Below are 15,895 nucleotides of genomic sequence, written 5' to 3' on the forward strand. Positions count from 1 at the left end.
AACAATTCTGTTAAACAAATTAAACAAATGAAAGAAAAAACTCTACACAGTTCTTTCAACCAATTAGAAAGAAGCATATTACAAATCTAACTTACTATTCTAACTTAATCGAACCCATTATATCTAGATAAACTAAATCAACTCACTGACAATTATAAGTGGCAATAAAAGCCATACAAGCAGATTCGAACTAATCCCCACTGGACGCATAAAACTCCTTCTTTCAAACAAACCCTCCTTGTCTAACAACCATATAAAGAGGCTTCATTATTCAAATCCATAATTATTTAAACCACTTATAATCACTCAAACCCAAGGGTTTTCTAAAACCAAAGCTATCAAATTACCATCTGCAACCTGTAAACTATAATCATTCCCAAAATCTTAAAAGAACAATCCCAATCGAATCCATCACAACAGAGCCCAAACGAAACCAAACTTGGCTAATACAAATTAGAACCAACAAAATGGCACAATGTCAGCCTGAATCAAGGATATCAGGACATTGCCACATCAAAACCATCGAAGCAAAACATAGCTCAAATCATTCCAAAAAACCCAAGATTATCTAGACCGACTTACCAATCAAGATAAAGATAAATCAAACTCAACAATACTGTAACTAGATGCTAATAATTTTAGAGTACTCACTTTCAGCAAAACCTCTCCTCATATACAAATGAATCAAATCCAGCATAGCTTAACGAATCTGTTACACATATGATATAGCTACGGTTAATTTAGGGCAATCTTCCAAATCCCATGAAACTGAGTCTAGCCAAACTAAGATTGAACCAACTACACCATAGCCAAAATCATCCAAGCCATCCAATCGACCACCGGTCAAATCCTAAGCCACTAGCACTGCTTGAAAGAACACTAAACCCTCTATTCTAATTTAAACGAAACTAGCATGCCTAGATAAACTATGAAATCAACTCAACTCCTTTAAAAGATGGAACTATACCTAATCAAAGTAAAATAAAGCCCATAAACCTGGATCATTCCAAACAATCCATCCTATTTAACCTAAAACATATCAAAGCAAAATCAAGAACTTAATCACTTTAACCAACAAGTACCAATTTTATTTCCACTCTGAACTCACTAATTAAGACAAGCCCAGCATATTTAGATAAAGTAGAAAATTAACTCAATTCCTTTTTAAGATTAAAACAGACCTATTAAACGAACCATATCTTGATAAACTAAATCCACTCACTCGAAATTATAAGTTCCACAAAAACCCACACAAATAGATTCAAACTAATCCCTACTGGATGCATAAATGTCCTTATACATTAGATAAACTATTATCTATAAATTTGTATTTCTTTGATTCAACCCGACACACAATAATAAATGAGTATTTAGTTATTTTATTAAATTAAATTGTTGATTTGTTTATTTTACAAAATTAAGTAAAATATTATTCATAGATTTTTATTTTTTTTTATTTACTAAATTATTCAAGTAATTAATAATTTATTTAACTATTTAATTATTTCAATCTCTCTCCCTAAGCCTAATATTTAGGGCTATTAGTAGGTTAGGTCTCAGCTTGGATTAAAATTATTAACGGGATCAATAGAACATATTTATGTGCAAGTCTGAGTCTAGGTTGAACTTCGGGCCTACATCTTGAGCATGAACCTGAAGTTCATATAGAGTTTGAATCATGGTGAGGAAATTCTTTGTTTCTCTCATTTTCTCACCTAATTACTTATATAGTTATGCTATTAAGTTAAAAAATATTTACTGAACTTACTAAATTATTTTAGTTTATAAACAAATTATCTCTCTCTCTCTCTCTCTCTCTCTCTCTCTCTCTCTCCCTCTTGAGTTACATATTTAAGGTTGTCAACGGATTGGGTTTAGATCTAGATAGTTTGGATATTTATTTATTTTTTCAAAAGTTAGTAAATTATTATCCATAGATTTTATTTATTTATGTAATTAAATTATTCATCTAATTAATGATTTAATTTATACAACGGATTAGTTCTGGTGTCGAATAGGTTGTACATGTCTTGTCCCAATAATAACTGAAAATTTATTTATTTATTTTACTAAATTAAATTATTCATTTATTTGTTTTAATATATTAAATAAATTATTCTCCATATTGTTTTATTTATTTAATTCAACTTGTGACCAATATTTACGATTGCCAATGATGCTAGTTTGGTTGGGGATAGCTTGGACTAGTCTTGCACCAATCATAAGTGAATATTTATTTATATTTTTTTGTTAAAGTTGATTATTGATTTATCTATTTTATAAAATTAAGTAAATTATTATCCATAGATTTCTATTTACTTAATTTATTGAATTTTTTAATTAACTAATTAATTAATTATTTTCCTAACAAATTATTTCTCTCACTCTCTCTCTCTCTCCATCTCTCTCTATCTCTCTCTCGCGGAGACTATTTTTAGGGAAACTAATATGTTTAGTGAGGTGTGGGATAGGATGTACCTGTCTCGTCCCAATAATAAATGTAATTTTATTATTTTAAAGTAGTATATATTATTTTATGGAATGGGTTTGCAAAAGGTTTTAACCTCGGAATCCATGTGAGTAGAGATTGTGACACTATACCTTGATTTTCATGTTCCATCAACCTCAAATGTGGATTCGTCATGATTGAGGACAGAGGAAAAAAATCTACCAGTGTTTCAAAATAGGAAAAAATGTAATGTTTTAAAAACCGACCCAAAGGCTAAAACATATTTGCCTTTGGGTCATAGGTCACTTTCAAGCGTCTAGGTCCAACGGGTCAGACATTGCCACATCAACATGGTCTGACGTGTTGACTGTGCATCTAGTCTTATATGTAGGTATGTATACGTATATATATATAATATTTTTTCCAACTTCATTCGGAGAATTTCTTTTTGTTTTATTATCTTTATTCTAGTGGTGGTGGGGGATGTGTTGTGATTTTATATATGCAAGTTCGCATTTGCAACTTGAAAATCTAAGTTCTGATATGCGTAGATAACCTAAACAAGTTAATGGCACTTATGATTTGTTTAGTATTATGCATCTAGTCTTAGTGTTTTATGATAATCTCAATTTGTTCCCTTTTTCAAGGGTTGTGATTTACTTAAAGTTCATCTTCCAAACATCATGCCTAAAGGGTTGAAATCTATAAAATTAAACTGAGTGATCAAAAAGCTTGGTTTCAAAATTGTTTTAACCTTTTCCTAAAAAAAAAAAAAAAAACTGAGTGATCAAACAACTCTTTTTTTGAGTATGCAATGGTTAATGAATAGGATGGTGAAAATTTTGGAATTGACCCTTGAAACTAGAAAGACAAAAGTCTTGATATAAATGATTACAGGTTTGTGGTAAAGATTGTATGTTGCAAACAACAACATTGTTGCATGAAGCTTAGTATCCTTTAACTAGAGCTGTAAATCGGGTCATGTTGGGCTAGCATGGCACTATCCGGATGTAGACCGCACAAAGAGCTTGTACCTGTCCCGTCACAATAATTAATGAAATTTTATCTATTTATTTATTTTACTAAACCAAATTATTCGTTTATATATTTAAATACATTAGATAAACTATTATCTATAAATTTTTATTTATTTGATTCAACCCGACACACAATAATAAATGATTATTTAGTTATTTTATTAAATTAAACTATTGATTTGTTTATTTTACAAAATTAAGTAAAATATTATCTATAGATTTCTATTTTTAATTTACTAAATTATTCAAGTAATTAATAACTTATTTAACTATTTAGTTATTTCAATCTATCTCCCCAAGCCTAATATTTAGGGCTATTAGTGGGTTAGGTCTCAGCTTGGATTAAAATTATTAACGGATCAATAGAACATATTTATGCACAAGTCTGAGTCCAGGTTGAACTTTAGACCTACATCTTGAGCATGAGCCTGAAGTTCATATAGAGCTCGAATCATGGTGAGGAAATTCTTTGTTTCTCTCATTTTCTCACCTAATTACTTATGTAGTTATGCTATTAAGTTAAAAAATCTTTACTGAACTTACAAAATTATTTTAGTTTATAAATAAATGGGCTAGGCTTGGTTTTGGATAGATTGGATATATATTATTATTTTACTAAATGAATTTAGTCATTATATAAAGATCTTAGTATTTAGTTTAATAAATTAATTAATAATTTATTTTTCTCTTTCTCTAGATCCTTATTTTTTGGGTTATCAACGAGTTAGGTCTAGCATGGTGTAGCATGTACCTGTCCCGTCACAATAATTAATAAAATTTTATTTATTTATTTATTTTACTAAACCAAATTATTCATTTATATATTTAAATACATTAGATAAACTATTATCTATAAATTTGTATTTCTTTGATTCAACCCGACACACAATAATAAATGAGTATTTAGTTATTTTATTAAATTAAATTGTTGATTTGTTTATTTTACAAAATTAAGTAAAATATTATCCATAGATTTTTATTTTTTAATTTACTTAATTATTCAAGTAATTAATAATTTATTTAACTATTTAGTTATTTCAATCTCTCTCCCTAAGCCTAATATTTAGGGCTAATAGTACGTTAGGTCTCAGCTTGGATTAAAATTATTAACGGGATCAATAGAACATATTTATGCGCAAGTCTGAGTCTAGGTTGAACTTCGAGCCTACATCTTGAGCATGAGCCTGAAGTTCATATAGAGTCTGAATCATGGTGAGGAAATTCTATTTTTCTCTCATTTTCTCACCTAATTACTTATATAGTTATGCTATTATGTTAAAAAATATTTACTGAACTTACTAAATTATTTTAGTTTATAAACAAATTATTTCTCTCACTCTCTCTCTCTCTCTCTCTCTCTCTCTCTCTTGAGTTACATATTTAGGGTTGTCAACGGATTGGGTTTAGATCTAGATAGTTTGGATATTTATTTATTTTTTCAAAAGTTAGTAAATTATTATCCATAGATTTTATTTATTTATGTAATTAAATTATTCATCTAATTAATGATTTAATTTATACAACGGATTAGTTTTGGTGTCGAATAGGTTGTACATGTCTTGTCCCAATAATAACTGAAAATTTATTTATTTATTTTACTAAATTAAATTATTCATTTATTTGTTTTAATATATTAAATAAATTATTCTCCATAATGTTTTATTTATTTAGTTCAACCTGTGACCAATATTTACGGTTGTCAATGATGCAAGTTTGGTTGGGGATAGCTTGGACTAGTCTTGCACCAATCACAAGTGAATATTTATTTATATTTTTTGTTAAAGTTAATTATTGATTTATCTATTTTATAAAATTAAGTAAATTATTATCCATAGATTTCTATTTAGTTAATTTATTGAATTCTTTAATTAACTAATTAATTAATTATTTTCCAAAAAATTATTTCTCTCTCTCTCTCTCTCTCTCTCTCTCTCTCTCTCTCTCTCTCACCCGGAGACTATTTTTAGGGTAACTAATATGTTTAGTGAGGTTTGGGATATGATGTACCTGTCTCATCGCAACAATAAATGTAATTTTATTATTTTAAAGTAGTATATATTATTTTATGGAAAAGGTTTGCAAAAGGTTTTAACCTCTGAATCTATCTGAGTAGAGAGTGTGACACTATACCTTGATTTTCCTGTTCCATCAACGTCAAAATAGGAAAAAAGGTAACGTTTTAAAAATTGACCCGAAGGTTAAAATGTTTTTGCCTGTGGGCCGAGCTGGACCATGCTTCCCTTCCTTGGGATAATTTGTGGGGTTAGCCCGACACGACCCACAACTCAAGCCCGTGTAGGTTTGGGACAAGCGAGTTACAAGTCGTACCGATTGGGAATATGGGTTGGGCTTTGCGCTTGGGCCGAATCGGGCCAAAAAGGCCCATACTGATTTTTCTTGTTGTCATTTTGACATTTTATTTTGTTTTTTTAATTTTTTTGCTAAGTAAAACTAAAATACTTAACTTTCATTTGGGAACAAATTGAAAAAACAAAAAACCTAACAAAGAAATGAAAACAAAATGTTTACCAAAATACAAAATGGATAACAAATTGTAAAGAAATAGGAATTTTATTTCATTTAAAATATAAAAATTATAAATTGAAAATAAAAAATTATATTGTTGAAAAAATAACAAATAATTTAAATAAAATTGAAAAAATTACTCCATCTCCATGACTTTAATCATGTGTTCCATCAAGTGTAGTAGTGTCATGACCTCCTTTGTCTTGTAATTTATCCATAACATCTAACAAATAATCTTTGAAGTAGATGTCTATCCAAGTGCCTAATGCTACCCTTGCTACTAAAGTTAAAGCCAATCCTACATTTTTGGCAAATGGCTCTTTTTCTCTTCCCCTCAACTTCATCTATTTTAAACATTTGCTAAATCAGGCTAGTGAACTTAATGTTAGGGAATTGGTTTTAGGAGGAGGAGCCAACCATTTTTTTAATTCTAACAAATAAAAATTTATTTAATTGCAATTACTTGCATGATCGAATTACCAGTTTAGAATCTCAACTTGATTTTAACGGTTGAAGCCTCAAAGCCTCCTAAACTGCCAAGTGTATGACAATATGCGATTGTATGAGGTGAAATGAGAGTATGAGAATTGAGAAAAGAATTGCTAAATTGGTGTGGTGAGAATAGTGGAGGATAGGGTTATTTATAGGAATTGAAAATAATTCAATTGCCTAAAATACCCTAAATACTAGCAGTTTTTTAGTTGTTGAGAGGGGTATTTTGGTTATTGTAAAGTATCTATCACTTTACCTAAATGCCCCAAATGTTTCAAACTAGTTGATATATAATTATAGGATATAGTTATTGAAAGGGCATTATTGTCCCAAACTAGCTATTTATAGGCTTATAGTTGTTGATTGAGGTGGTATGTCTGTAAAAGCCCCTTGAAAAAAGGTTAAAACTAACTGTTTGGGGGGGGGGGGTCCCCCAAGGGCCCCAACGGCTAGTTTCTCGAATGGGCTACACTCGATCCATTGCGGGCTTGTAGGTTGTGCTACTTGTTGGGCTGTGTCGTGCAGGCCTATGGACCTAAAACCCCCAACCCAGCATGATCCACATGATTGTGTTGTGCCCAGCACGACCCGTGTGCAGGTCTGGTCCAAAATCTTGTAATGGCCCAGAACAGCTCAATTTACACCTCTAATCCTCTCCCTTGGAAAGCGGGGTGTTCAAATTTGGATCAAAAATTGAAAACCGAACTGAACCAAGCTGAATAAGCTAATTAGGTATTGGTTTGGTTCGGTTTTTGATGTGTTCAAAATTTAATAAAATCGAACAGAAAACCAAACTACTATACTATATAAAATTGTATATTATATAATTAATTATTTATATTAATTGTATTATGTTTCACTAATTTAAGGAAAAATTCTCGATTACTACCTTGTACTTTAGTCCTAGTGTCATTTTACTCCCTAAACATTAAAACACAATAATTTGGTACCCAAACTTTCAAAACGTGCCAATCCAGTACCTAACATTAACCATGCGTTAAGTGACATTTAAAAAGACACAAATGCCCTTCATGTGTCATCTAATTTTCTTTATCAACCATCCAAATGTTGATAAAATAATGAACAGTGCCAAATCCTTGCCTCTTCTATTCAAGAAAGTTGGAGTCACTATAATGCCCACTAAGACATGACCCCAACTTTCATGAATAGAAGAGGCAATGATTTGAGACTATTCATTTTTGGTCAACGTTTGGATGGCTGCTAAAGACAATTAGATGACACTCAAAGGGTGCTTATGTCTTTTTAAATGCCACTTAACGACTGTTTAATGGGCTGGTTAACGATAGGTATTGGATTGGCACATTTTAAAAGTTCAGGTATTGATTTATCAGGTTTTAAAGTTTGGGGACCAAAGTGACACTAGGCCCAAAGTATACAGTACTAATTAGGAATTTTCCCTTAATTTAATTATTGTTTTATATATTACTCTTTTTCTTAAATCTCCCTTTAGGCATTGAGCCCAATCGGAATTTTTGTTAGTATCAATACTAAATAAGAACACTAATTTAAATTAATTACTACTTTACTAATTAGTATTTAGTACTTACTAGTAACTAGTAAGTGGGAAACACAAAAGACAACCACATTGGAGTGCCCGAGTTAGGTTAGGAGTCAAACTATCAAAGAGTAATACTAATTAGTATTTACTAATTACTAACTCTTGTTTGATTTTTCCCTTTTTCTACGAACTCAGTCATTTTATTTTTTAAATACGGTATGGATTGGATCAGTTTAAACTCTTTCGTTCGGTTCAATTGAGGGATATGACCAAACTAAATAGTGGGTTAGGTCATCGGTTTGAACCGAACCAAACCGAATGTACACCCCTACTTGTCATATAAATTAAACAGGGACACTTTCGTCATATTCTGAATTCTCAAATCATACCTTGTATTATGATGGAGTCCCTCTTTTATGTTCGGACATTCTCAGAATTCCCTCTCACCACTCTGTTCCGCAGTCCAACGCGCCGGTGTGTGGTGAGTGGCCAACGGGATGCTCAGGTTGGGGCTCGAAGAAGATGAGGACAAGAGATGGGAAGGGGAGAGTTCGAATGACCTTAGAACTTTTGAAACAAGCCCTGTTTTCGAATTTTGTCCTTTCGCGGGTGGTTAAACCGGGTTTGTTCAGCTAACGGTTGAACACCCGTTAATATTAGTATTTTTGTCGAAATGCCAATGTGGTCACTTCTGAATGGTGGGATCACGTATCCAATAAACCCACGAGTGCATAAAACGTGGACTCTCACAATCCGGACTTCGGTCCCAACTTTACACTATCTCGGACTACCCAAGCCCGATCCCGGCCAATGAACAGGCTTCGGACGTTCTGAAAATTCCCTCTCCCCACTCCGTTCTCTTTTTCTATCTGGCTGCTTATTCCCTTTTTTATCTGTCTGGCTACTTTGGATGGAGGTGAAGGACACGGTAATTCCCGAAGGCCACCACCGCTCGATGACTAATTCTGTTAGAATTTTAAATATACCATTGTAAGAATCGTGGTATTTATTCTGCAATCTTTGATACGCTTTACCTTGTCATTTAAATTGATTTTGTAACGGTCTAAATCCTTATCAATCGACCTGAGAGCAAGAGATCATCGATTAATTTCTATATAAGAGTTGGTGTTTTCCATTCAGAGAAGAGCTCAATATCGTGCTTCTTAGAAAAGAGAAAACAGAGAACAAAACCACTCGATTTCCTCAGACTTACCTGCGAATGGCGATCCATGGCTCCAGAGCCAGTTCACTCAGGTGGAGCTTCGCAGCTTGAATTCCTATGTGAGTAATCCTCAAAACCCTAAAACCTAAGTAGCTTTCTTGTTTGTGGGTTTCTTCGATGTTTTGTCTATTTTCTTGATTTGGCGGCTGGTTTCTGCAGTTCCTCTCAATGAGGAGGGAGATCGGGTGAGTGACAACCGTTGGAGAGTCTTTGACTGAGGGAGATCGGGCGAGGGAGATCCCACAGTTCCAGGACGTCAGAGCTGAAAACCGATGGAGAGTCTTTGACTGAGGAAGAGAGGGCTGCGTGTTTGATCGAATCGTATCGGGACATGGACGAGGAGGTATAGGATTTTGAAGTCTTCCTTCGGGTGAGTACTATTATAGGATCTGCAGCTTGAATGCGTAAACACTGAATTTGAATTCATTTTTTTATGCAGTTTATGGTTTTGGGTTGAGATTGTAAAAGATCATAGCGAATGATCTTTCTATGATATGTGTAAAGTGTCCTATGTGTAACTCTATTTTATGTTGGCCAGTAGATGCTTTGATTCTGAGACAGAGTAATGGATATATAATCGTATTAGTACGTAATGCAGCAACTGTCACCAATAAGGAGATGTTCTCGAAAACCATCTAGAGCACCAATAAAGAGTTATTTGATGCGAGCTGATGGTCATCTAGGTACTAGGAGAATGCCAAAAGCTATGGGTTGAGGTTGTGAAAACTGAGAAATGACCTGATGACTCGTGGTTTGGCAGAGGGACCTAGGATGGGCTGGAATTATGATATGATAAATGTAGCTGACCCAGTATAATTGGTATATGTCTCTGTTGAACTGAATCAAGTTGAGTCCAGTTTTCAGAGAATTTGGCTTGTTGGATGATTGTTCTGGATTTGAAACATAGGGTACATGGCATTGCCCTTTTGAAAAGGCATGCACCTATTTTAAAAATGCCTTCCTTTGTTTATATTTTGTTTGGTAGATTCTTTTGTGTTATATGCCTTTGTAATGGTTTGTCAACTTCTCAAGTACCTTTTGTTGCTGTTTATATTAGTAGTAATGGTCTATTGGCTTTTAAAATAAATGAATATAAAGACCATTCAACACCTGAATGGTCTATTAGATTTTATGGCCGTGATTTATGACTCAAATGAAAATAATTTTTAAGTTTTTTTGGTGTTGCTTCTGGTTGTCCACATTTGTATCTGTATGCCAGCCTGATGATGCCTTTTGCACTTTACCATTTCTTGTAGCACTTTAAAGGAGCTAAAAATCCATTATTTTCTGCAAGTAATTTGATGCAGTTTTGCACCAATTTCTCAAAGCATTGCAATGCATCGTGTCGAGATAAATCTGAAACTTATTGGATAAATCTGAAACTTATTGGAAATGGTTTTAGAAGGAGGTTCCTTTTCTTGTTCTCCATAACAAAGCAAAATTACGTTCTCCAATGTCAAATCCTGAAAATGGAAATGATAATTATATTTGCACCTGAAATTTGCAAATAGAACTCATTAGTATAAATGCCTTCTGTCTTACCATGTCATCTATAACATGCATAATCTTACCAAAGAGATTAGACTCATTTGCTTATATGTTGAGGCATGATTAAATTTGATCATGTCTAAGCAGTCATATAAAAAAAATTTTGGTCTCAGTAGAGATGATTGGGCATTGCATTTTGTGATAACAATTTTTAACAGAACTGATCTAGTTGACTGAGGAATTGATATAGCTTTGTTGCCAGACACCCTAATCATATCCATCTTGAGGTCACAGAGCATCAATGTGCTCTATCCAACACCTACAATACCTCTATATAGCTCCCTGATTCAAGTGAAAATCTCTAACAACCTCTGGTCGAAAGGGAAGCAAACAATTTACATCTTGATTGCATCTGGAAAGAAAGGCTTTAAAATCGTGTTACTTCCAGGCATTTATTTGGTAAAGAATGCATTTCTCAGCTCCATGACTAGCACTTCCCTTCTAGAAGGCCAAAACCAGGATTTGGAAAGAAAAAAGTTTTGTTTGCTTCAAATGGTCTCAGATGATCTCTGCAGTGAGCACCAGCTATCTTAATGGCAGTGGCCACTATAGCCCATTTCAATACTTTCTATGTAAGAAATAATCCATGCTGACTCCTAGACGCCATAGGAACTCTCCTTAGCCCTTAATACCACTGTTTAAAAACATTGAGAGAGTTTGGTGGAGAATGGGATTCTTTGTTTCTTGAGACCCATTATTATTTTTTTCTGTTCCCCCATGCATGTATTCCTTATCTATCTTACCCAGCAGAGTTGGGAAGCTCATAAAGATTTTCAGAAAACATCCCATCCTTCTAAGTTCTAACCTTCTACCTATCGGAATATACACATTCCTTTTTCCTCCCTTACCAAAAAATTCCTGCCAGGGTTATAAATTGGCCTTTGTAGAAGGGTTTCTGTTCAACGGCCTCCTACCTAAGAATGGATCCAGCCTATGGGGCATGTCTCTCCTCATCCATTCGCACCATTGAGTGCCCCTGGAAAGTTTGCGGACACGATGCCCAGCTGGCAATGTTAAATTCGGCTCCTTCCGCTTTGCAAGGAACCAGATAAGGGCCACCATGACTCTGTGAGGGCGTACTTTGTAAGCAACGAGCGGATAAGGCTTATCACCTTTGGATGTATTGGACATACACGTACTTTACTAAGCTCTCGGCTCTGATTCTCTGCCCACTAGCTCTGGTTCTCTTTGGCAACTTGGTACTAACTTGCCTGTTACTTGATGACCTTAGTTCACATTGTTCGAGCTGTCATTGCTAGCAGAGACTCAACGCAATTTGGTCCTCATCACCTTGTGTATGTCTTTTTCTTTGATGTACATCTTCTCATGTACTACCTCTTTTATTTAATCAAATTTTTGTTATCCTTTCTCAAAAATTAAAATAAAGTAACACCGTTTGCTCTTTTTTAAGCTATCTGGAAAGAGTGCTACAGCCAGATCTTTGACTCAAAAGCTTCCATCATAGAGGTTGTTATGCATAGGACTGAGCTTCTGGCAAAGATGGACTCAGCAATTCCAAGGGTAACAGCTAAGCAATCTAGTGTAACTGGGATTCCATCTCTCTTTCTCTCTCTCTGATGCAAGCTGTCTTGTGTACATTCTGTTCTTTGTTTTATTCATCTGAGTATATATCTCAATACTCCACAATAAATGAAGTAGGAGTTTCCTGCTTTATAGCAATATAATCATATACCACTTAGAAAAATGCTTATTCTGAAGAAAGTCATTGGTAAAGAAACTCAAGTTGAAATGAGGGAAGTTTTGGGAGTGTTATATTTAGGAGGGGAGTTTTCTGAACAGTTGGAAGATGGGGAAATAAGAGAGCAGAAATCGGGGGAAGTTTTAGAAATAGAACACTATGTGAGGGTCAATTGAAAAGAATGGGGTGGGAGTTAATTATCAAAAAATAAATAAAAAAAAAGAATGGGGTAGGAGTTTAGTTGACACTGGTAACCATATTTGGAGACACATTTTTGATACCTAATGAGGGCGATTCTGATGGCTGGAGTATGGTTTTTGGATAGAGGTCTGAGAGAATCCTTGTTTTTTCTTGTTTGTAATGGTTCTTATATTTGGGTCATAGTTTTCAAAGTGTGCCATACCTCCATTAGTCTATGTAAGTTCTTATTTGATTGGTCATGGTGGGGAGTTTAGGATGCTTGTTGGTTCTCTTGTCTTTTGTGGGTAATTCCTTACAACCTATTTTTGTGTCTTCATTTTGTTTTAATGAATTTTTCTTTACCATAAAAAATGCTTATTCTGTCCAAGATTCCAAGGAACTTATCCCATAGTTTTGGAGATGTATTAGATCAGATGCCTGTGAGCAGAAAATCTGAATGTCATGTAATTACGTCTCTTTCAAACTTTTCTCTACTACTCTCCCTCATTTAAAGATTGAGTCACTAGGGTCAGAGATATGATGGAGGGAAAGGTTTTAGCTTCATTTGAAATGAGATTTTCTCCATTTTGTAGCATGGAAAGATCCATGATGAAATTTAGAAGAAAGTAAAAGAGAATAAAGGGAGATGGAAGGGAAAAAGAGAGAAGAAAAGATTGGGAGTAAAGGGCCAATGGAAAGAACTACAAGATTGGTGATGGTCATTCAAATGGCCTGGGAGAGCAGGGAACATAGAGCCAAGAAGACTAACTGGATGTGAATTCACACTCACATCCAACTTTCTTTCCCTGATGTTGTTTGCCTTAGCCAAATTATGTGGTGAACATGTTTATAACAATCAAGTGTTGAACAAGTCGAGATCAATGAAACATGGGGGACCCTCATGGACCAACTCCTGTAATGTTCAGGATCAGTATCTCATCTAGAGACTCCGCCAGGTTGGCTTTTCTCCAATAAAAAACTAATAGAGGACAAATATTCATATCTAAGCATTTATCTTTTTGTTGACTTCATCCTATGTGTCACATCATAGGTGTTAAAGATTAATCAGATTTTATAACAGATATTGTCTAACACATGGTAACAACATATGTTTGCCTTTCCAAAGCCTGTTATCTTAGATACAAAAATGACAACTCCCATTATCTACATGCTTTTATGAATGTTTTGATTGATATTTGAGAAAAATGATTGTGGATTTTGATTGAGTAATGAGTATCTCAGAGCAAAGGCAGCCATATTTTGAATTTTATTAAGTACTGGAAGGAGCAAGTTGTTTGTTTTGTTGGGCATCTACCCATGTGTCTACACAGCTGATGCAAATGCATAAAGATAATTATCATATTTACCAAGTTCCCTAATTCAATTACAACATTTTCTGTTAAACTGCAAATATCTTCTGTGGAGTAAAAGTGTAGCTCCATTCATTTGCTTTAATAATGTTAAACTGCAAATATCTTCTGTGGAGTAAAAGTGTAGCTCCATTCATTTGCTTTAATAATGAAATTTCCATTATTGAACTACTTGACTCTTTGGCAGGAGATATCCATGGTCAGTATTCTGATCTTCTTCGGCTTTTTGAATATGGTGGACTCCCACCTTTTGCAAATTATCTCTTCCTTGGGGATTATGTGGACCGTGGTAAGCATAGCATAGAGACCATTTGCCTTCTCCTTGCATACAAAATTAAATACCCAGAGAACTTTTTCCTTCTTCGAGGCAACCATGAGTGTGCTTCCATCAACCGAATATATAGGTTTTATGATGAGTGCAAGAGAAGGTTTAATGTCCGCCTTTGGAAGACATTTACAGATTGCTTCAACTGCCTGCCAGTGGCTGCTCTTATTGATGACAAGATCCTTTGCATGCATGGAGGATTATCTGCTGACTTGAAGAACTTGGATCATATATGGAATATTGCTCGCCCTGACAAGGTCACTGAATTCCTTCAAAAACATGATCTAGATCTCATTTGCCGTGCTCATCAGGTAGATATGATTCAAATGCCATAGAGTGGCTCTTTTGGCTTGCTTAATTAACTTTTGTTACTTCATTAACATATGCATTTATCAGCTTATGTCTAGGCCTATTGATTTTAGTTATGCATCTAGCATCAAATCATGGTCTAGATTAGTGCATGTTTCATGAAATCATAGGGTCCCATTAGAATGGCATAATTCATAATCCTCACTAAAAGTTATGGTAGACAAGTAGGGGTGCTACAACTTCCATATCTAGTAGTGGACTTTCCAGTGTGACAGAAGGTAATTTGGATGACTAATGATGAAAAATAGATATGAATAAACAAAGATACAACTTGTTGTCCACCAAAGTTTGAGTAGGAACTAGATTTCATCATGGAAGCACTTACAGAAGTAAAGAAAAAGAACTATTGCTCATTATTTCCAAGGTGCCAAGGCAAGGCTAGGTGACCATGGCCGGGCGCCTGGGCACCTAGGAACCTAGCCCTCACCTAGTTGATGGAATTTAAAAATAATAAGTTGATGGATTTCTACCCATTCTGAAATAGTTTTTTTGGATTTATGTATTCTGCACTTTTGTGCTTGTGTTTCTTGCAATGTTGCTTCAAGTTGGTAAAACAATTTATTAGAGTTACAACTTATAACTTAGGAGTTGGAACTTAAAAGAACTGAAGGGGGTGGAGCCCCTATTTGAGATCAACAAAACATAGGGAACGAATACTAAAATAAAAGAAAATGAATGTGAAAAGTAGGTGGCAGAGCCCCTGTTCTAGACCCAGAAAAGCTAGTGAAAAAATTCTAAAATAAAAGAAGAGTATGAAGAAGAAAAGAAGGGGTGGAGTCAAGGAAGTTATTGTTCTGACTTTCAATCCACCAACATAGTATCCATATTCTCAATCAGCCGATTCCAATGAGTGAGAGAAGAGAGATAGAGAACAGGTTTGTAGAAGTTGCAAAATGGAGGAAAGAGATAAAGATTGAAGCAAAAGTTTTCATTCTTGAAGAGGTAAGAATCAGAGGCCAGCAGAGCTTGAAGATTTGGGAGGCAGAGAGAACTACAATATTGCTAGAAGGTCTTGAAGTGATCGAATGGATGCAGAAGTTTGTTTAGAAGCAAGTTCTAAAGGTAAACAAATGAACTTTACAAAGTTCAACCTTGATGGAAGAAAGAGGTATGAGTTGGAATGCAAAAAGAATGCAAAAGGTTGTTACATAACTCTGCA

The 15,895-nt window shown here is 34.2% G+C and overlaps 1 long non-coding RNA gene across 1 annotated transcript; it reads left to right on the forward strand.

Moving 5' to 3' along the window:
• The first annotated feature begins 8,956 nt into the window (after positions 1-8,956).
• LOC148848846 (uncharacterized) lies at positions 8,957-14,662 on the forward strand. The gene is made up of 3 exons (XR_016100485.1): positions 8,957-9,304; positions 9,405-9,615; positions 14,230-14,662. It is a non-coding gene; the product is annotated as an uncharacterized LOC148848846 (long non-coding RNA).
• The last annotated feature ends 1,233 nt before the right edge of the window (positions 14,663-15,895 follow it).

This window comes from Nelumbo lutea, chromosome 6 (assembly GCF_056320005.1).
Source record: "Nelumbo lutea isolate HS-2025 chromosome 6, American lotus-T2T, whole genome shotgun sequence".
In the NCBI taxonomy this organism is placed as follows: Eukaryota; Viridiplantae; Streptophyta; class Magnoliopsida; order Proteales; family Nelumbonaceae; genus Nelumbo; species Nelumbo lutea.